General features: G+C 46.7%; 1 protein-coding gene and 1 long non-coding RNA gene across 6 annotated transcripts in view; both read left to right on the top strand.

Annotated features, from left to right (window-relative positions):
* The window catches only part of PTPRG (protein tyrosine phosphatase receptor type G), a 778,020-nt gene that overhangs the window by 9,164 nt on the left and 746,509 nt on the right, over window positions 1-22,347 (top strand). The gene's annotated exons all lie outside the window — the stretch shown is intronic.
* LOC149124331 (uncharacterized) lies at window positions 8,756-18,908 on the top strand. Its single transcript, XR_016214253.1, has 2 exons — window positions 8,756-11,710; window positions 11,832-18,908. It is a non-coding gene; the product is annotated as an uncharacterized LOC149124331 (long non-coding RNA).

The raw sequence follows: 22,347 nt of genomic DNA, 5'->3' as shown, positions 1-22,347 counted from the left end.
GGTCAGCCTTGTGCTGCTGTCATTGTTGGGGGTGACTTGAGTTCCTCTCATGCCTGTATGTGTTTTGCCCTCGTGTGGCACCTGAACACGCTCATGTCCCTGTCGCCATAATTGATTTCAGTCCTGAAGAGCGTGTGAGAGAGAACCATGCACCCCTCTTTAGCTCCTACTTGCTAATCAGTTTTTTTTTCTTTTTTCAGACTGAAATCGGCATGATGGTTTTCTGGCCGAACAACAAGATACGATTTTTAAACCACTCACTTTATCTATTTTGGGGGAGTAGCAAAGTGACACAGTTGGCTGCTGAGATCTGGCTGCAAAAAAAGGAAGACAGGAAAGCAGAGTTCATGGAATATGTAACACTTCTGTGGAAGAAATAGGACAACTAGTCTTATTTTTGGGTTGTGTTACTATTTCGCTAATGAGGAGTGCGAAGCAGGTTGTTATATAATTGAGTGGATATACTTTTGAGGAATTCCTATCAGTGATCATATGAATCCAAGGGATTCTTCAGTTTTGATAACCACTGCTGTCTCATCAATCTGTGTTCTTAAATCACATGAACCTGACTACTTTGGAATAATTTGTATAGAGGGACTCGGCCCTCAGCAGTTCATGGATTGATGAAGAATTATCAGTGACTTTTTTTGAATTTGTATTTATTCATTTGGAAGGCTGAAGTGAGAGAGAGAGAGACAGAGACCGATCAATCTTTTATCTGCTGGTTCATTCCCCAGATACCTGGAACGTCTTGGGCTAGACTGGGCTGAAGCCAGGACCCTGGAGCTCAGTCTGGGTCTCCTGCTTGTGTGGTGGGGACCCAGCTACCAGGGCCGTTACTTGTTGTGTCCCAGGATACCCATTAGTAGGCAGCTGGATCACAAGCCAAGTTTCCAGGACTCAAAGTAGGCATTGATAATATGGATGCAAGGGTCTTGACCACTGTATTTGGAAGGCAGAGTTAGAGAGAGAGGAAGAGGCAGAGAGGGATTCATTCCCTGGTTCACTCCTCAGATGGCCGGAATGGCCAAGACATTTGGGCCATCATTAGCTGATTTCTCAGGAGCATTAGCAGGGAGCTGGATCAGAAGTGGAGCAGCTGGGACTCCAAACTGCGTCCATATGGGATACAGGGCGCTGCGGACTGCAGCTTAACCCGCTCCGTCATAGTGCTGGCTCTCTTCATTGACTTTTGAAGATTGAAACTTCTTAATTGTCAAAAGGATATATTTGCAAAGAAATCATTATTTACAAATGAGTTCTATCCATGTTTTAAAAAAAGTATTGCTGTTGCTGAAGTGGATTTGGAGGTCAAGAGCTGGCCTGTGTAGTCTTAGCTCTGTCATCAGGTAGCTGGGGTGCCCTGAGAGAGTTACCTGTTTTTTTTTTTTTTTTTTTTTTTAAGATTTATTTATTTATTTATTTGAAACTCAGAGTTACGGAGAGGCAGAGAGAGAGAGAGGTCTTCCATCTGCTGGTTCACTCCCCAAATGGCTGCAATGGCCGGAGCTGAGTTGATCCAAAGCCAGAAGCCAGGAGCTTCTTCTGGGTCTCCCACGTGGATGCAGGGGCCCAAGTGCTTGGGCCATCCTCCACTGCCCTCCCAGGCCACAGCAGAGAGCTGCATCAGAAGAGGAGCAGCTGGGACTTGAACCAGTGCCTACATGGAATGCTGGCACTGCAGGCAGTGGCCCCACCTACTACACCACAGCTCTGGCCCCTACCTGTTGTTTTGTGGAGGTGAGGTCAGGTGGTGCTGGAGCCTGGGAGTCCTGATGAGTACATATACCACTTATTCAGAAACCACAGCAGGACCCCAGAAACCAGGGTTGAAATTTTTGATCCATTGCAGCAGTTACCTTGGACAAATGGGCCTCATCATTTTACTCTCTAAAATGGGAACAATGATTATGACAGCCCATATTCACCAAACACTTGTCCTGATGTATTTGCTGTGTCTGAGTGACCTATGTGCCTCAAATACTCCCTGGAGATAGAAACCATGAATGCCCCTACTTTAAAATTTTGCTTTAAGATCTTATGTGTTTATTTTCATTTTATTTGAAAAATAGACAGAATCTTCCATCTGCTGGTTCATTCCCCAAATGCCTGCAACAGCCAGAGGTGGCCAGGCTGAAGCCAGGAGCCAAGAACTCAGTCTGAACTCCCATTTGAGTAGCAGGGAGCTAGGTACTTGAGCCATCACCTGCTGTTTCCAGAGTGTGTGTCAGCTGGAAGTTGGATGGGAAGAGGAGTATCCAGGTACCAAACCAGATGCTCTGATGGGGAAAGCAGACATCCCAAACTATGGCTTTAATTACCGTGCCAAACCCTGTCCCTAGCCCTTTTTTAAGATGAGAACACCAAGGGTCCAGCAATGTGGCATGGTGTCCCAAATCGGTGTCTGTATGAGTGCCCGCTGTTCCACTTCTGATCCAGTCCCTTGCTGATGTGCCTGGGAAAGCAGCGGAAGATGGCCCAAGTACTTGGGCCTCTGTCACTCACCTGGAAGACCCTGGCTCTTGGCTTTAGCCTGGCCCACCCTTGGCTGTTGCGGCCATTTCTGGAGTGAAACGGCAGATGGAAGATCTGTTTCTCACTCTGTCTCTGTGTAACTCTGCCTTTCAAATAAATAAATGAACCTTAAATAATGAGAACACCAAATCTGAAGAAGATTTGCACTTGTCTAAAGTTACCGGGTGATGGTGTTTCTTTAATCATCTCCTAGAATTAATTGGATTTTCAGAGCCGTTACTCTTTTAAGGTAGTTTGTCCTAATGCACAGCACGGCCAATTAAAAGAGGCGTTACATATTTTACCCTATTACTTTTGCCCAAATAAGCTAGTAGCATCAATACTGGGTGAAATAAAGGTGTCTTCCTGTGTTTGCTACAATTAAATAAGGAAGTAATGCAATTAGCATCAGATTTCATTTGGTTACATTGAAGAGAAGACCTTTCAGCAAATTACTTTAGCTTCCGAGTAAGCTGATAATAACTGTGAAGAGAGTCTGGGTTTGTTGGTGCGGAGAGGTTTTTACATCGGACTCTCCTCCTCTTTAAAATAACCTGCATCGACTAGGCTTGTGATTCGAGAACTTTTGTTTGGGGCTGTGATATAGTCACTGTGTAATGAATGGTCTGGTGTTTCACTGTCCCATACACCATCGGAGTGTGGGCTGCAGGCTCTGAGTCATGACTGCAGGATCTGTCTGAGGGAGTTGTGCTTGGCAGTGGTTTGGCTTCTGGATTTTTCCTCCAGAGTTTAGGGTTAGCCGTGGGAGCCACCTCAGCCAGCTGTGGGGTCTTGGGCAAGATCTTCAATTTCTTTGAGGTAGTTTTTCTCATCCTTACCTGAATAGCTTCTAGGGTTTACAGATTCCAAGCTGGGACCTTTAGAAGGGTTTTGCAGGGGCCAGTGCTGTAGCACAGTGGGTTAAGCTGCCGCCTGCAGCTCCAGCATCCCATATGGGCACCGGTTTGAGTCCCGCTTGTTCAACTTCTGATCCAGCTCTGTGCTGTGGTCTGAGAAAATAGTGGAAGACGGCGCAAGTGCTAGGACCCCTGCACCCATGTGGGAGACCTGGAAGAAACTCTTGGCTCTTGGCTTTGGATCAGCCCAGCTCCTGTTCATTGTGGCCGTTTGGATAGTGAACCAGCAGATGGAAGACCTCTCTCTCTAACTCTGCCTCTAGAGTAAATAAAAATCTTTAAAAAAAATTATTTTGCCGTGTGCAGGTTGAATGCCCAGTGCATCTTGTGATTTGTGAAGTGCATGTCTGTTAATTAATTTTTTTCCTGTGACCAGTTTGCTTCCTAAGGTGCTAAGAACCCTTAGATTATCTTGCTATTCTTGCTACAGTTTCACAAGGGCAGAGCAGGCAAGGTGGCTAGTAGATCTTGGTTAGTGGAATGCTTATAAGCTACTTAAAAATATTTTTGAAAATTTATTTCATGATGCAGGTGTTCTGACACAGTGCACAGAGCCACCCCTTGGATACCCACATCCCATTTCAGAATGCCTGGTCATGTTGTGGCTACTCCCCTTCTGATCCAGCTCCCTGCTGACGTGCCTGGGATGCTCCTGTTACCCATGTGGGAGTCCTGGATGGAGTTCCTGGCTCTCAGCTTCAGCAGGGGCTATCATCAGCTGTTGCAGGCATTTGGGAAGTGAACCAGCAGATGGAGGTTGAGGATCTCTGTCTCAGTCTGTGTCTGTCTGTCGCTCAAATAAATAAATTTATTCATTTGAGAAGCAGAGAGAGAGAGCTCCCATCTGCTGGCTCACTCCCCAGATGATTGTAACAACTTGGCCAGGCCAATGCCAGGAGTAGAGAATTCGGTCCAGCTTGCCCAAGTGGGTGGCAGGGACCCAACTACTTGAGCCATCATTTGCTGCCTTCTACTATGTGTATTAGAAGAAAGCTGGATCAGAAGCAGAGTGTAACCTTGAACCCAGGCACTCCAGTGTGGGATGTGATTGTCCCAAAGGGCATCCTAACTGCTGTACCATTTCCTGCTCTGATTTTTTTTGTATTTTAAGTAAACATTACCCTCATTTCTTTTGGAGGCCATGTGAAGAAATGGAGACTTGCTCATGCCGACAAAGTTATGAGTGGCCTTTCAGACTATAATGTGATATGGCTGAAGTGGTGCAGGCAGGAGTTTCTGCCTAGGATGAGAACACAAAGCTAGTTTTGGATCTTGTGTGCTGCTCTGAAAAAGGGAAATGGAGAAAGACAGCCACTTGGGTTATCTGGAGTTGGCCAGGGGTGTTCAGCCTAAACGAGTATTTTCTCAGGACCTGCAGCGTGCCAGGCATGGGGAGACAATGGTGACAGAAACAGCTGCAAACTCCTGCCCTCATGCTATAAAACTCAGGGTCACTCTTGAAAACTTGGGAGGCTCAGCAGCCGAAGGCCCGCATGCTTGCTTGGCAACAGCAGTAACCTAGAATTAAGCAGTGGCTGCCCCTTGAGATGGGGCGCCCAGCTGCCCGCAGTGGTTATTGACAATTCTCAGCTCATCCCTGGAGGTGCTGCCAGCCACATATAGGTGGTTTCTCCACCCGAGGGACAGACGTTTCCCAGTTTTTGTTTGGTGGCTTGTTTGGGGCTTTGTAGTGCCTGTATTGGTGGTGTACAAATGTATTATATTGGCACATGTGCTAGTGCAAGCATGTGTGTTGTTGATGGATGACGTCATGTCATTCCTATCAGTGTGCCCTTGAAGCTGAAGCTCAGATACCCTGGTTCTGTCTTTCTTAAAAAGGTATTGATTTATTTTTACTTATTTGAAACACTTAGTGGTAGAGACAGTAAGATTTTCTGTTGACTGGTTCACTCCCCAAATGTCCAAAACAGCTAGGGTGGACCAGGCTGAAGCTGGAGAGAGTGAGAGTGCGATAGAGACATAGATATATCTTCCATCTACTGGTTTACTCCCCAGATGTCTGCAGAAAAACCAGGAACCCAGTACTGAATTTACATCTCCCACATGGGTGACAGAGACCCCAGTACTTGAGCCATCACCTGCTGCTCACCAGGGTGTACGTTAGCAGGAAACTAGAATCAGACACAGAGCCAGGACTTGAACCCAGGCACTCCAGCATGGGATACCAAGCGTCTGGAGTGGTAGCTTAACTCTCATCCATTATGTCCATCTCTGCCTTCTGTTTGCTGTGTCTTCAGTGTGTAGGTAGCATTGGTCATGCTCATATTTGAGGAATAAGAAGTCTGTAGACAACACTCTCCAAAATGACTATTAGCAAGATCTTGATATCATTGTATGTGGTTTCCTGAAATCTCACGTTTGTATATTGCATCTTAAGAAGCATACTGTCCAAACTTAGTTTCTTCTTAAAGAGAATTCAGTGTGTAAGTTGTGGTGGTGGTGGAAGTCCATCTTTAAAAAAGAAGTTGGGGTGGGCCTTGCCTAGTAGTTAAGATGCTGGCGTTCCAGACAGGAGTGCCTGGCTTTGCTTTCTGCCTCTGGCTCCTGACTTTAGCTTCTTGCTAATACAGATCTGGGGAGGAGGCAGCCGTGGTGGCTCAAGTCACATGGCTCCTGCCGCCCTAGTGGAAAACCTGAATTGAATTCCTTGCTACAGGCTTTGGACCCCTGCTCAGGATCATCATGGACATTTGGGGAGGGAAGCAGCTGATGGGAACCCTCTCTGTCTTTCTGTCTGGGAGAGAAAGAATGAGTGAGTGAGAGAAACTGAATTTGTTTCTCCTGTTGCTGGCCACTAAGCTGCCTATTGCTGAAAACAAGCCACATTTTCAGTAGAGGGCAATTTTCTGGGGCACAGCAGGGTTGGGTTTTGATGGTTGTAGGGGTGGCAGGCATTTCTTTAACCTCTATTTTAGAATCACTTCTTGGAAATCTGGTAGACATGGGACACAAATGACCATGCCCTTAGCGTTGATCGCAAGAGCAGGTGTCCTCGTTTCTGCTTCGGTTGTTCTGGAAACACTGGTGTGCAGAGGGTAGCCAGCGTTGCCCCAGCCAAAAGACATGAAGATGATGTTGTTCTGTAACCCGGGCAGGTTGCCGGACTGACCTTTTTGCTTGGATGACAAGTGTTGGCTGACTGCCTTTTCTAATATCCTCAGTTAGACAGATGTTGACTGGGGCATCACGGTGATTCCAGATGTGCTTGGGCAGAAGCTGAGTTTTCTAGAACACGTGGCTAGTCAATACCTGCTTTATTTTATCCCTCTTCCACCCAGTTGTTTTCTTTTGTAAAACCAGTCATTTTCTCTTACTTGCATGTGTGTAAAGGCCGTGAGTAGAAGGTGCGGAAAATCTCTTGACAGCCCTTCATTTTCTCAATTGGTCAATTTGGGCAGAAGCTGCTGAAATTATTCTGTGTGATGGAGGATGGGCATTAACATTCTTCCTGGATGTTTTTTAGGTTGTGCATTTTGGAAGCAAAATTTGATGTTGAACTATGTTAATTGATACGAGGAAGCTGTTGTTAACATTTTTGACTTTGCCTATGATATGAAATAGAGGAAAAGGTGATTTTTAGGAATTCTAGGAAATATATAAACACTGTGACCACATCAACAAAGGAGTTTGTGGAAGTAACTCTTCTATGCCTTGAGACCTCCCCATAGAGTCTTTGTGAAGGGATGAGACTGAAAGATGGGTAGATTCTGATGCAGGAGGTTATGTGGCACAGGAATCAGAGTGTATCCCAGCTTTGCCGTTTACAGACTTTGGCCATTTACTTGATAGCTTTTCTCCTCTCTAATATGGGTGTAATGAGCACTTTAGTCTCCTAGACTCTTTTTGAAGATCAAATAATTTGAATGCATGGTACTAGAAAAGCAGTAGGTATACAGTGTGAGAAGTACTACCTGTTCTTAAGACTTAATGCTTACATAAATATGTTCTAACTTAATACAGTACAATTTGTGAAAAGCTGGAGAGTTGAAGCTCAAGGGGGATGGATTATTATTATTATTATTATTAATGAGGTGGCAGGAACAGAATTTGAACTGGCTTTCCGGATCTGTGGTGGTGGATGAATTTCAGGCTCCAATGGCTGCTCAAGAACATTTGGTTTTTGTTTTTAATTTTTATTTTTAAATTGAGAGGTGCAGAGAGAGAATCGATCCATGCACTGGCTCACTCCCCAGATGCCTGCAATGGCCAAGGCCGGGCCAGAGCTGGGAGCAGGGAACTCAATCCAGGTCTCCAATATGGGTAGCACAAACCCAGTTACTTGAGCCATTACCACTGCCTCATCTGCCCCAGGAACATTTTTTTTTTTCCAATCAATAGAAATGTAGCACAGGTGGCTATTAGGGTTTAATTTGTCCTGCAGATCCCCAGCTTGGAGGAAAAGGTATAAAGCTATTCTTTGTCTTCTCATTACTGAAATTACCAGCATGAGTAGGAAGCACATGTCTTGGTATGTTTCTGTCTGTCAACGTGACACGGGCTCTATCACATCCCATGGGTGGCTTTAAGTAGGAGCATTCACTGAAAGACATCAGTAGGTGTTTTCCTCCTGCTCTGTGGTGTTTTGTTTTCAGTTTTTCTACAGAAAGATCAGGAATTGGCGTTTGAGCTGTTAATTTTCTTTCCTATAGCTGTGGCAGACATGGCTAATCAATCACAGAACTTGTTGTTAGTAAAGGAGAAGTTGGCCTAGGAGAGGATGTTTATGCCTTCTGTGTGCTATCCTAAGACAGACTCACCAACCTTTGAAACTAGCATAATAAGGAGAAGCATACCCAAGAGGCTTTTATATCTTTGCAAATAGCTATGCTGCTACACAAGCAATTTTTTAAGGCTCCCTGATCCATGACATTGATTTGGACTTCTATTTGACTCACATTTGTTTATTCAGGAAAAAAAATCCACCCTCATGTTAGTGGTTACATCATGTTCTAATTGGCTAGATCCACTAGTGGAGGTTTAGGGATCTAAAATTACTCGCTTATGTTGCCTTTCCTCAAAGCCCAGAGGTTTTGCATCAGATTATGACACTTGTAGGGCTGTTTGTATTGCAGAATGAATGACACTTTGTTGAATTCTTAGCTGTTTAAGTAAGTGTTAAGTATGGGCTTGGTGACAGCACTTCTTAAAACTGTGACTGACTTAATGGATCTGTTGCCCGTGTTGTTTCTACCTGGTAACATGTCTTCTGTTTACTCCAAATACATTGACTACATTGACGCTTAATCTTTAGAGTTACTTGTTTCTCATTACTTGAGAGGTCCTTGGATCAGTGTTTTTTTTTTTTTTTTTTTTTTTTTTTTTTTTTTTTTTTTAAGGAATTTGGACAGTAAGGATTGAGGGGGAAAGGGATTCTGTTGTGAGGCTGACATTAGATACATTGTTGGTGTTGGGTAATCTGGCAAGTACTTGGATGCTCTCTGGATATGAGTTTTCCCCAGAAGATCCCTTCTAGTCTTGAGCCTCAGCTGATTTCCTGTGCACTTTCTGTATAACTGCTGTGTATAGTGTGTATAGGTTCATTCCCCAAATGCCTACCACAGCTGAGGCTAGGCCAGAGACAGGAGCTCCATCCAGGTCTCCCAGAGATCTAAGTACTTGAGCCATGATCTGCTGCTTCTCAGAGTTCACATGAGTGGGGAGCTGGAGTTGGTAGTGGATCTGGGACTTGAACGCAGGCACTCCAGGATGGGATGTGGTGTCCTAAGTAGTGTCTTTTTTTTTTTTTTTTTTTTGACAGGCAGAAGGGACAGTGAGAGAGAGAGACAGAGAGAAAGGTCTTCCTTTGCCGTTGGTTCACCCTCCAATGACCGCCCGCGGCTGGTGCGCTGCGGCCGGTGCACCGCGCTGATCCGAAGGCAGGAGCCAGGTGCTTCTCCTGGTCCCCATGGGGTGCAGGGCCCAAGCACCTGGGCCATCCTCCACTGCACTCCCTGGCCACAGCAGAGAGCTGGCCTGGAAGAGGGGCAACCGGGACAGAAACCGGTGCCCCGACCGGGACTAGAACCCAGTATGCCGGCGCCGCAAGGCAGAGGATTAGCCTAGTGAGCCGCGGCGCCAGCCCTAAGTAGTGCCTTAACCGCTGCTCTGAATGCCTGCCCCTGGAAGGCTAATATTTCAGCTATACTAAGTAGAAACTATTATTCAAGTTAATATCATAGGTTTCTTTTTGTTATTTCACATGGCTGCCATAAAATTTCCAGTGACCTGTGTGCCTCTCACTTGTGGCTTGCGTTGTACTTGTCTGGAGTGCTCTTTGCAACTTTATCCCACCTTCCCCAGCAGCACTTCTCAGCAGTAGGCTGCTGTGTGGCTGCCCCTACCTCTAACACAGGAGCAAGAGAAACTCAGGTCGTTGCCTCAGAGGCTCCCTTCTGGAAGGTGCTGTTGCTAGGCAGCGCTGCAGACTGGGTCACAAGATAGTGAGCTGGGGTCATTTGGCTTTGCATGTGTGTTTGCCTGTCTGTGAAATGGGATCACAGTCCCAGCCCCATGGGATGATTGGAGGAGTAAATGAGGTGAACTATGGCAGGGTTTGGCAAGGCTTTGCACGTAGTTAAGTGTTTAAAATATCGCCACTCTTGTTACCTGGCTGGCTCTTGAGTGGGCTTGAAGCAGAGTTGCTGGCATTGATTTTTCCCTCTCCTGGCTGCTGTTGCGGATGCATCGTGGAGCCCATGGAGGGTTGGAGACTGGCCTTTGGCGCTGAGGAAATCCAGGGGTAGCAGAGGATACCTTGAGCTTTCTCATTGAGCTCATGCACTAGAAGGGGCCTTGGAGGTCCTCAGGGATTGCCCGTGGCCCACAAAAGTTCCTTAACGGAGGGCTCATTTGTCATAGTGCTTAATTCCTTCCTGCCCGATGGAGGACACATAATTAAAAAAAAATTTTTTTTTATTTGAAAGCCAGATACAGAGAGAAGGGGGGAGAGAGAGCTTTTAAATCCACTGGTTCACTTCTCAAGTGGCTCCAACAGCTAGGGTTGGCCCAGTCCAAAGCCAGGAGCCAGGAACACATCCTGGTTTCCCACATGGATGGGTGGCAGGGGCCCAAGTACTTGGGTCATCTTCTGGTGCTTTCCCAGACACTTTAGTAGGGAGCTGGGTCAGAAGTGGAAGCCAGAATTTGAACCAGCATTCCAGTATGGGATGCTGGTTGTCACGAGCTGACCCGGGAAGGCACTTTGGATTTTTCCTCTGACAGAGTCCCAGACCCTTGCATTCGCTGTTGTGAGGCCCAGTTCGCAGTTTTAGTTAACAGTGGAGTTCATACAGGACCGAAGAGCTGTGGCCTCCAGGTTGTTACCTGTGGTCCGGGCTTGAGCACAGCTTTGGGCACATGGCCTGGGTGGAGGTATGTGTATATGTGTCACGTGTAGAGACCTCGGCACCCGCCCCCCCCCCCTTCCTGTTAGGCTGGTTGGCTCTTGCTCACATGGTAAATCAGTGTCTTTTCCAAGGGGAAGCAGTGCTCTGTCCTGGCCTCCCCACCCCCCAGTTAATTTGGAGAGAGAAATGGGGAGAATGTGAGAGACCACCTGCTCTTAGGAGAAAGCACCCCCTTGGCGGCGGGGAAGGGGGAGTTTGCTGCCCAGAAGGGCTCCGGTTGTGTTGCTGTGTGTGTGGGTTAAGAATGCAGGCATAGATGCTGATGCCTAGGAGCAGCGCAGGGACAGCTGGGAAAACCCCAGCCCTGTGTAATTGTTTCTCAGGTTCCCCCAGGGAATGCTTATTTCCTTGGGAATGTCCTGGACTGGGTGGACTCAGGCCCTTTGTTTGTTGCAGGTGGCAGGAATCTGGCTTTGGGCTGCAAGTTCTTTGAGGAGGGCTCAGCAGGGGTGCTGAAGTCTGTAAGGGAGGGTGAGGAAGGGGCGGGTGCTCCGGGGTCCTCAGGCTCCGCCTTGGCAAGCCCAGGGGAGAGTTCCAGCAGCAGCTGTGTCTGCCTGCCTACCGGGAAAGGAGAGCAGGTGCTCCCAAGCAGAGCCAGTGACTCTTAAAGGAGCCTGGGCCTCTTGTGCCTTCAGTCTGCACATGGCTTTGGTGTTTCCCTTGCGGTGTTGTGAGGCACACCCACTTTGAAGGGAGTTTTGTCATCACCTGCCTCTGCTGCTTGTGACTGCTCCTTTCCTCCCTGTCCCTGTCCCTGTCCCCAGAGCCCAGGGGAATACCTCCCTCTCCAGCCTGTCTTAGGGCAGAGGGAGAGAGGGCATCCTGAAATTCTCCTGCAGGTGTTGGAGCAAGGTAACTAACACAAACTGCCATTTATTGAGCACCGTACTTTGAGCATGAACCAAACAGATGAAATAGACTCACGTTAGGGGCTGGACACGCCTTGTCTGTCATCTACACTTGTATTTCCCAGGCTTGCAAATGGAACTTGTGCTAAGAAACTTGGAAACTGAAAGTGGCAGACCCAGCCTTGAGACATCAAAGCCTGCCTTCTTCTTTGTAACAACCCTCCTGCTGTTCATCATAGACAACCATCTATGTGCATCTTGTGAGTTGCACGGAACTCTGGGTCCCTTCAGTTTCATTGCTGAATTCTGAAAAGAGGAAATGGCCAGATGAGAGAGGACCAAAGATAAACCTGCACGGTTGTCTTAGTTCTGCGGCACCTGGCCACTGTAGGGATGCCTGAATGGGGTCATGTTTTGTGTGATTTAGGGTTTATGAGATGCGAGACTAGCCTTTGAAGCTTCCTGAAGGATCCAAGCGTTAATAAAAGTAAGGAAAAAAGCTCTTACTGGGTAAGTGTTTTTATTCCTGTGGCCAAGAATAAAGTAAAAGCACCTGAAACATGATGATTTTCTTTTGGCTGCTGAATGCTTTCGGGAGTTACCTTGGGTAACAGGATGTAATTAGGCCCTTCAGCTGCAGAAGGCATGTCAGAAGGGGCCTATGCCATGGGTACTGGTTTCTGAGTAGTTGGGGAGAAATAGCGTCTTTTGAAGGTGAGAAAATATTTGTTTGCTTTGCTGCTGTCTTAGGGCTGGAACATCATAAACACATGTTCTTGAAGCCTTCCGGCTTTTCAGAGGCTGCGGGACTTGGGCCACTCAGGTGTATTTGATCAGTGAAGTTGGTGACACTGGCTGTTTTGGGGCGAGGCGGGGAAGCAGGTAACCGGGGACGAAATTCTTACCTCTTCCTGGGGGTGCGTGGTCTAAAGGCTGCGCAGGTGGACGCTGTCTGAATGATGAATCCCATCTCACTGTGTTCTGGAGGGGCTGCTGTAAATCTAGAATCAACAATTCCCTGAGAGACAGTTGCCAAGGTTCCTTTCTGTTCTTGCCACACCTGTTAATTAGTTCCCAGCGCTAGTTAATCAGTCTGCAAGTGTGAGAGCTCTGGGGTGGGAGGCAGGGTCAGATCAGTGTCTTCACACAACAGCAGAAGCCCTGGTTTCAGTGGAAAGGTTTCCTGACATTCTCTTTGCCCTTGGTTCCCTAACTCTGTGTTTGCTTCGTTTCTGACTGCAGGCTCTGCCCAGTCACGGGGCTTTTTTACTCCTGGTGATGTTAGGTTTGTGCTTCCCAATTTGAAATCATGTGACCACAGGAATGTGAGAGGGGCATAGCAGAGGCGAAGAAGTGCAGAGTCAACAGGAGAACCCAGAATGAGTTGCTTCTTTAACTTGGCAGTTGCCATGCCCCTGTTTATTTACTTTTGGCTGGGAGTGCTGAATATATAATAACGCAGATATGTCATAAATGCAGGTTTAGCGTCTCTTATCTGAAGTGATTGAGATCAGAAGTGGCTTGGATTCTTTTGTTTTCCCTTTGTTTTTTGAATATCTGCATATATGAAGGCATTTCAAAAAGTTTATGGAGGGGGCCGGCGCTGTGGCATCGCGGGTAAAGCCACTGCCTGCAGTGCCAGCATCTCATATAGGCACCGGTTTGAGTCCCAGCTGCTCCACTTCTGATCCAGCTCTCTGCTGTGGCCTGGGAAAGCAGTAGAAGATGGCCCAAGTCCTTGGGCCCCTGCACCCATGTGGGAAGCTCCTGGCTTCAGACCAACCGACCCAGCTCCTGCCCTTGTGGCCATTTGGGGAGTCAACCAGTGGATGAAAGATCTCTTTCTCTATGCTTCTCTTTCAGATAAATAAATAAATCTGAAAAAAAAATTCATGGAGGAACGAGCGTTTGTTGCCGCAGTTAAGATCAGCTTTGGATACCTGCATCTTAGATAGCAGTGCTGGGGTTTGAGTGTTGCCTCTGCTTCTTATCCAGCTTCCTGCTTCTGTGTGCCCTGGGAGGCAGCAGGAGGTGACTGCAGAATGTGGGTCCCTGCTACCCACATGGAGGACCTGGATGGGTTTCCCTGCTTCTGGTTTCCACCGGGCTCAGCGTGGTTGTTGTAGGCTTTTGGGGAATGGATGAATAGATACAACAGATTTCCCTGTATGTCTGTCTTTTTCTCTTTGCCTTTCAAAGATACAAAAATCAAAAATTTTTAAATGCATGGAAAATTAAAAGATAAATTTACTTTGGCAAACTGAATTTTGAAATTCATCCATACAGAGGGTCCTCAAAAGTTTATGAAAAATGTTTATTATGAAAAAGCTATGCACAGATTGCATAAGTTTTTGTACCCTGATAAACATCTTCTAATTCAGTTTTTTAGGAATTTGTGGAAGCACCCTTGTACATAATTAGATCTCTTGAGGGTTAAGACCTAAGTCTACACATGGAATTCATTTATATATTATAAATTGTTTATACAGATAGCCTGAAAGAATTGTTTTTCTATTTTTTTTATTCTTTTTTTTTGACAGGCAAAGTAGACAGTGAGAGAGAGAGAGAGAAAGGTCTTCCTTTGCTGATGGTTCACCCTCCAATGGCCACCGCGGCCGGCGCGCTGCGGCCGGCGCACCGCGCTGATCCGAAGGCAGGAGCTAGGTGCTTCTCCTGGTCTCCCATGGGGTGCAGGGCCCAAGCACCTGGGCCATCCTCCACTGCACTCCCTGGCCACAGCAGAGAGCTGGCCTGGAAGAGGGGCAACCGGGACAGAATCCGGCGCCCCTACCGGGACTAGAACCTGGTGTGCCGGCGCCGCAAGGCGGAGGATTAGCCTGTTGAGCCGCGGTGCCGGCCCGAAAGTAATTGTTTTTTCAAAAGATCTTCCATCCACTGGTTTGCTCTCCAAATGGCCCCAACAGCCATGGCTGGGCCAGGCTGAAGTCTGGAGCTGGGAGCTTTATCCAGGTCTCCCACGAGGGTGGCAGAGGCCCAAACATTTGGTCCATCTTCACTGCTTTTCCCAGGCCATTAGCAGAGAGCTGGATAAGGAGTGGAGCACCCGGGACACAAACTGGCACCTATATGGGATGCCAGCCTTGCAGCTGGTGGCTTTACCTACAATGCTGGCCTCATGAAATTAATTTTATATGTTGTTACTATGCCTGTGTTTTGACTGCGGCCTGTCATGTGGTCAGGTGTGTAATTTTCCACTTGTGGCTTTCTGTTGGTGCACCAAAAGCTTGAGATTTTGGAGCATTTTGGATTTTGTTTTTGGATTAGGAGTAGTCAATATGGATAGACATGTTAAAAAATTACAAGGGCAGCAACCATGTATGGCCAAACTGGTTAGAATTTGCCATATAATTTTTCTTGTCATCCTGGCTCAACTCTGGGATGGATGCTGTTTTGTAGGAGGGAATGGAGATAACAGGAGATTGGACAATTTATTTAAGGTGCAAATGCAGCTAGGAGGTAGTGTAATTTGAACCTATGATGCTTTTACTTGTATTAAATAAGAGTGGGGTTAGTGCTGAGTTTAGCCATGTCCATCTATGTTTGTTGGGGTGCTGAGAAGGGAGGATGACCACAGGTGAAGCCATTGACTCCTGGGCCTTCCTCTTTTCAGTGTATAAATTCAACAGCAGATGTCTCAGCTGTCTCTGGGGACACTATAATTTTTGACTATCCAGGGTGTCATTTTTGCATGATTGCAAGGAAATTCATGGGTTCAAGTCAGGTGTTAGTGGAAGCTCCTTGTGTATTAGCACTTGGCTTAGTGTTAAAGGGATTCTGAAAATATGTATGGGTCTGGGAAATAAGATAAAGGTCCCTGGGCAGGTGTTTGGCCTAGTGATTGAGACACCCGTGCCCCACATTGAATATGTTTGATATTTGGCTCAGGCTCCTGACTCCAGTTTCCTGTTGATGTGTATCCTTGGAGACAGTGGTGATAGCTCAAATAGTTGGGTTCCTGCTGCCCCCAGGTGAGACCTGGATTGAATTCTTGGCTCACAGGTTTAGCCTGGCCTAGTCCTGACCATTGTGTTTTTTGGGGGAATGAATCAGAAAATGGGAGCTCTCTTCTCTCTGTGTATCTGTCTCTTCCTTTTTGGCTCTCAAAATAGAAAAAAATAAAAAAGTAAAGGTCCCTAAAACTGATTGTGTAGCTTTTTAAGACTGGATGTCATTGAGTGCTGAAATGCTAAAATACTGATTCGGACCGCAAGCTTTCTGGAGCAATAGAGAAATGAGGTAAGATACCTTCCTAGGAGTAGGTGGTTAGCAAACCTTTGTAAACCTGCCTGTATTTTATGTTTCCATTTGAAGCAGGGGAACTGGTATACAGAGGTGATAATGAGCTTGTTAAGATAGATGCCCAGTAGGTAAATGGGCTTATTCCTAGGTCCTGGTCCTTGGACACGTTTTGCCTTGAATTGTAGCTGCTTCCTCCCTGTAGAAAGCCATGTGTGCCTGCCCAACTTTTAGGCAGGATGCATGCTGCGATTTCAGAGGCCTGGGAACCAGCTCATTGTCTGGCCCTGGAATGCCGGGCGGAGGCATTTGGACCTGATTGTGCTGTCTGTAAAGCAGCACAGGAAAAGCCTCGTTGGTTGTCTCATAGTGGGCTCATAGTCTGGGACTGCAGTGGCTCCACACCTTGTTATGAACGAGCTTTGTGTTCTTAGTTCTGATTGCCTCATTTACAAGATGGGAGAGGGGTTCTATCAGAGTTGGAGTAAGGATTAAGTGATGGGGTCCATGGTGTGGCACATGTGCCATGGCCTGTGACACTGTATCCCATATGAGTGCCAGTTCAAATCCCAGCCGCTCCACTTCCGGTCACGTGAGAGACCAGGTGGAGTTCCAGGCTTCTGGTTTTGTCCTTGCCCATTTGGATAATGAAACAGCAAATGGAGGATTCATCTCTCTCCCTGTCATTCTGCCTTTGAAATAAATAATACACATTAAAAAAAAAAGAGTTCAATGAGAATATATGTGAAAGACAGGTCCCTAGCAAGCACTTGACTGTTGTACTGCTTGTACTTTTTCCTGCTCAGTATCCCTTTACCATGTTTTTCTGAAGCGCTGTGGCTATTCTCGAGGTATTAACCCCTCATCCATGGTCTTGAGGGGGCCATTTGCTGGTCCAGGCTCTGTCCTTTCCTGTTTGAGAGTAAAACAAAGCCCAGGCTAGGCTGGTTACTTGTTTTGTGCCTGGACTTGATTGCTTGAGCTAAGTGCCGCAGGGTCACCATTCTCTCTCTCATTTCCCCAACAGTCACCCTGATCCTTGCCCTTTCTGAGTTTGGATTGTTTGGTGTTGATTGGATTCTTTGAGATGTCGGAGACCCTTTCAATACCTTCTTTTTCTGCCCACATTAACTTAGGGATGATTTTGGCCATTTTCTATAAAAGGGCAACAGTATCAACTGGAAGCCCACAAAAGGATAGTACCTTGCTATGTTGAGAAGGACAGGAACCTGCTCCCCGGATGCCCCAGATTGTCCTTTCATAGTGGCTTTGTTGCTGCACTTGGCTTTTCAAGTTTATTCATTTTGAACTTTCTATCTTCAGGAGTCCAAGGACTTTTATTTTGGTGCCAGGGACAGGCTCCCTTGAAGAGACATGCTGATAACACTTAGCCTTAACTGCTTCTCTTGGAAAATTAGAATCCTAAGGATCTGTAGGGAAACGAGGGAAACTTAATTGAACAACATTTAGAGCCTGAATTTACAAAAATAATAAAAAGAGCGGTAATGTAAGAGGCCCTGGAGGAGGAACTGGATGCAAAGCTGTGTGTCACACCCAGTCCTCTGGGTCCTGTTCTAGCCGCTGTGGAGAGGAGAGGTCAGCAGAGGATCTCCTTGTTTGCAGAGTTCCTCCCGCTGATCATCTCTCTTGTCCCTAAGCACGCTTTCTTTTTCTGGCGTTATTGGACAGCAAGTGTTCCAACCTAAATTAAAATCAATAAGACGCCGCTTCATTTGTGTTTAACTACGAAGACAAGTGCTTCCAGCAGAGCACTGTACTTTCAAGGAAAGTTTGGTTCTGCTTTGCTTATGGTTGTGTTTTCTTTTGTTTTCCTCTTTCTGGCAGATGTCCTAAATGCATTTGTTTTTCAGAGTAAGACTTTGTTGATGTTGCCCTGCTTTGGGGCAAGACCTTGTTACCACAATGATTAATTTTTTAAAAATATTTATTTGTTTATTTGAGAAGCAGAGTAAAAGAGAGAAAGAGTGACAGAGAGAAAGGTCTTCCATCTGTTGGGAGAGGGTTCACTCCCCAGATGGCCACCAAGGAGGCGGGAGCTTCTTCTGGGTCTCCCATGTGGCTGCAGGGGCACCAACACTTAGGCCATCTTCCATTGCTTTCCCAGGTCACAGCAGGGAGCTGGATTGGAAGTGGAGCAGCCAGGACCAGAGCCCATATGGGATGCCGGCGCCACAGGTGGAGGCGTAACCTATTCTGCCACCGCGCTGGCCCACCACAATCATTTCTTTAGAACTGGCATGCCTAGGGTGGCTGTATGGCCTAGTGTGGTTCAGTTGCCTATGTCTGTTCTACTTCTTAGTGCCTGGGTTTGATTCGTGGGAGGCCTGAATTGAGTTCCCGGTTCCCAGCTTTCACAGACTTCTGGGGAGTGAACCAGTGGATGAGAGCTCTGTTTCTGTCTGTCTCACTCTCAAATCATAATTTAAAAGATATTTTTAAAAATCCTGGGATGGTTGGCATCTGAGTTATTTTTGTTTTTTACAGATCCTTAGCAATCACAGCACACTGGGTTTGCTAGCCCTGGAGAGCCAGGTTGTTGTAAATGCAGGCTGTCTGCCCTGCCCTGCCCTGCCCTGCCCAGTGGAATCATCATTTGCATTTCAACAAGATCCCCAGGTGATCTGTGCCTCTTGGAGTTGAAAGGCTGCTCTCTCTGTGTTTGAGTGGAAATGTTATTTCAATCTCCTTGTTTTTCATAATTTTTTCACTGATTATTGGAGTGTAACAAATGTTCATTATGGCAAACAGAGGAATTTGCAAAAGTACATGGAAGAAAATAGAAGTCACGTGTAACCTCAACGTAATGACTTAACCTTTCATTTATCACCTTGGGTGGGCTGTTAACACATTTTAAAAACAATGTTAGGACCCTGTTGTGAATATTAAATGTCTTGTATTCAGCATGGAACTTAATTCTTAGGAAAGATAAAGATTCAGGTTCTCCTTTGGTCTGTGGCGGATTTTAGGATCACTATGTTCCCAAAGTTGTATTTATGACATGCATGAAGTTTGTATAACTTAAATAAAAGGTTTCTGGGGAAAAAAAATAATGGTTGATTTTTCTGTTTATTAGAGAGAGAGAGGGAGCCCCCATCTGTTGGTTTGCTGCTCAGATGCCTGGGGCTGCCCCCCTGGAACTGAAGCCGGGAGCAGGGAACCCAATCCAGGTCTCCCACTGGGTCCTGGGACCCTTTTAGTTCAGCCATTGGCACAGCCACCCAGGATCTGCATTAGCTGGAAACAGGAGTAGGGACCAGAGCTGGGAATTGCTCCCAGGCTCTCGGAAGTGGGTTGTGGGCATCCAGCCTGCCAGGCCAATGCATGGCCCTACGGCAGATGATTCCAGCAGAGCTGAGCCTTGTTTTCTGCCAAATCTGCTTCATTTGTTGAGGACCTACTGTGTGCCCATTACTCCTGCATGCCTTGTGGAACCATCTTTACAACAAAATTTATTTATTTGAAAGACAGTGATGACAGAATGAGAAAGAAAGGGCCCTTTGTTTTTTTATTTTTTTTTTTTTATTTTTTGACAGGCAGAGTGGACAGTGAGAGAGAGAGACAGAGAGAAAGGTCTTCCTTTGCTGTTGGTTCACCCTCCAATGGCCGCCGCGGCCGGTGCGCTGTGGCTGGCGCACCGCGCTGATCCGATGGCAGGAGCCAGGAGCTAGGTGCTTTTCCTGGTCTCCCATGGGGTGCAGGGCCCAAGCACCTGGGCCATCCTCCACTGCACTCCCTGGCCACAGCAGAGAGCTGGCCTGGAAGAGGGGCAACCGGAACAGAATCTGGCGCCCCGACCGGGACTAGAACCCGGTGTGCCGGCGCCGCTAGGCGGAGGATTAGCCTAGTGAGCCGCGGCGCCGGCCCGCCCTTTGTTCTACTGGTTTGTTCCCCAAGTGCCCACAACAGCCGGGGCTGGACCAAGCAGAAGCCAGGAGTCAGTAATTCCCTCTGGGTCTCCCACATGAGTGACAGGGACCTAAGTACTGGGGCTGTCATCTGCATCCCAGGGCACCTAATAGCAGGAGGCTGGATTAGAGGTAGAGGTGGGGCTTGATCCCAGCTACTCCACCGTGGGGTGTGGGTGTCCCAGGTGGCCGATTAACCTGCTGTGCCACAGTACCTGCCCCTTAACATGCACTTTTGTGAGGAAGCCTCTGGATGGTTGAGGCAATTGAAATTATAAGTATGGTTTGCTTTTTCTTGTTCTTCTACCTTTTATTTATTTTTGCTTCCTTTTGCTAGTATGCACTTTGAATTAATTGCCTCTTTAATTGCTTTCATTAGGCGATAAAGTCCTCTGGTTGACTAGACCTTTTCCATCCCCAGGTATCCAGGATCTGAAACTTAAGGTCAGGAAGGACACTATCTTGAAGGAAAGAAAGAACGAGGGTTGTGTCGCGAGCAGAAGCTTACTAATTACGCTGGCACTTTGTAGTATCTGTGGTGGTGGAGGCACTGGGGACCCAATTAGCAGGTCATTTTCCTGGGTGAGTTTTGGGATTGGACTCTGGTGTATGCAGATGATATGGCAACCAGTGAACGGTTTCTTGGTGCAGGGGAAATTAAAGATGACTTAGGTCTTGTTGCCTTGGTTGCCACAGGTCATGGGTAAGAAACTAAAGCTTGACTCATCCTTCTGTTCATCCGAACCAGCAGTTTGTTTTCTTGTTATAAATTAAATCACTGTCATTTCATTAGAAAGGCAGAGAGACAAGCAAAGACAAAGAAAGATCTTCCATCTCTTAGTTCACTCCCCAAATGCCCACAACAGTGAAGACTGGGCCACATTGAAGCCAGGAGTTAGAAACTCCATCCAGGACTCCCACAGGGGTGACATCCGGTGCCTCCCACATGCTCTGGTAGGATGCTGGATTGGAAATGGAGGTTCTAGGACTCAAATTGTCACTCCAACATGGGATGCCAGTCTCCCAAACTGTGGCTTATCCCATTGTGCCATGATGCCAAGTGTTTATTTTTATTTATTTATTTTTAAAGATCTTTTTCCTGGTTTAGGATCCAAAATACATGATCACACATGGCATTGGGTTGTCCCTCTCTTTAGTTTTCTTGCATCTGGAACTTTATCTTTCCTGACCTTGCCCTTTGAAGATGATAGACTGCGTATTTGTACCTCGTGATTTTTGCCTCGGGCTAGTGTTCAGGTTGTTGTTTGTTCTTTACTGTGGTTATGCATCCTGTTTTTGAAGTGGGGCATGTAGAACTTGCCCCTACTCTTTCTAATCTGGTACTATTACTGGAGGTGAAAGATATGTGTGTGTGTGTGTGTATAAATAAATTGGTTGGCCGGCGCCACGGCTCACTAGGCTAATCCTCTGCCTAGCGGCGCCGGCACACCGGGTTCTAGTCCCGGTCGGGGCGCCGGATTCTGTCCCGGTTGCCCCTCTTCCAGGCCAGCTCTCTGTTGTGGCCAGGGAGTGCAGTGGAGGATGGCCCAGGTGCTTGGGCCCTGCACCCATGGGAGACCAGGAAAAGCACCTGGCTCCTGGCTCCTGCCATTGGATCAGCGCGGTGCGCTGGCCGCAGCGCGCCGGCCGCGGCGGCCATTGGAGGGTGAACCAACGGCAAAAGGAAGACCTTTCTCTCTGTCTCTCTCTCTCACTGTCCACTCTGCCTGTCAAAAAAAAAAATAATAAAATAAATTGGGGATTTTGAAGTCCCTTATAAAAAATTGTGTAGTGTTAGCATATACTCTATGCACATCCTCCTGTATACTTTCAGTCATTTGTAGATTACTTAGAATACTACAATGTAAATGCTCTGTAAATTGTTGTTATGCTGTGTTGTTTAGGGAATGATGACATTAAAAAAAGTCTGAATTTTTTGTTTTGTACAAATGCAACCATTGTGGCCTAACACAGAGTTGACTTCTGCCAGTGGGGAACCCACAGATCTGGAAGACTGACTATGCCTCATAAAATATCCCTAAAATATCAAATGTAAGTGGGAGAAATTAGTATTTATATATCTATATATGCATAGTCTTAGATACATACATAAATACAGATGATGGGTCTTAAAAAGTTCATAGAAAGTTTGCATTATCTTTTAATTTCACTTATCCAAGAACTTTTTCAAAAATTTATTTATTCATTTGGAAGGCAGAGTTACTGAAAGAGAGAAGGAGAGACATCTTAAATGCTCTGGTTCACACCCAAAATGGCTCTAATGACTGGGACTGGGCCAGACTGAAGCCAGGAGTCAGGAGCTTCTTTTGGGTCTCCCATGTGGGTGCAGGGGCCCAAACACTTGGGCCATCTTCTGTTGCTTTCCCAGGCCCATTAGCGGGGAGCTGAATTGGAAGTGGAGCAGCCAGACTTGCATCGGTACCTATATGGTCTGCCA

The sequence above is a fragment of the Oryctolagus cuniculus genome, chromosome 10, assembly GCF_051225735.1.
Source record: "Oryctolagus cuniculus isolate XC-2025 breed Fujian yellow rabbit chromosome 10, ASM5122573v1, whole genome shotgun sequence".
Taxonomy (NCBI): Eukaryota; Metazoa; Chordata; class Mammalia; order Lagomorpha; family Leporidae; genus Oryctolagus; species Oryctolagus cuniculus.
Note: the sequence above shows the minus strand (reverse complement) of the source record. Positions and strands in the feature narration are given on the sequence as shown.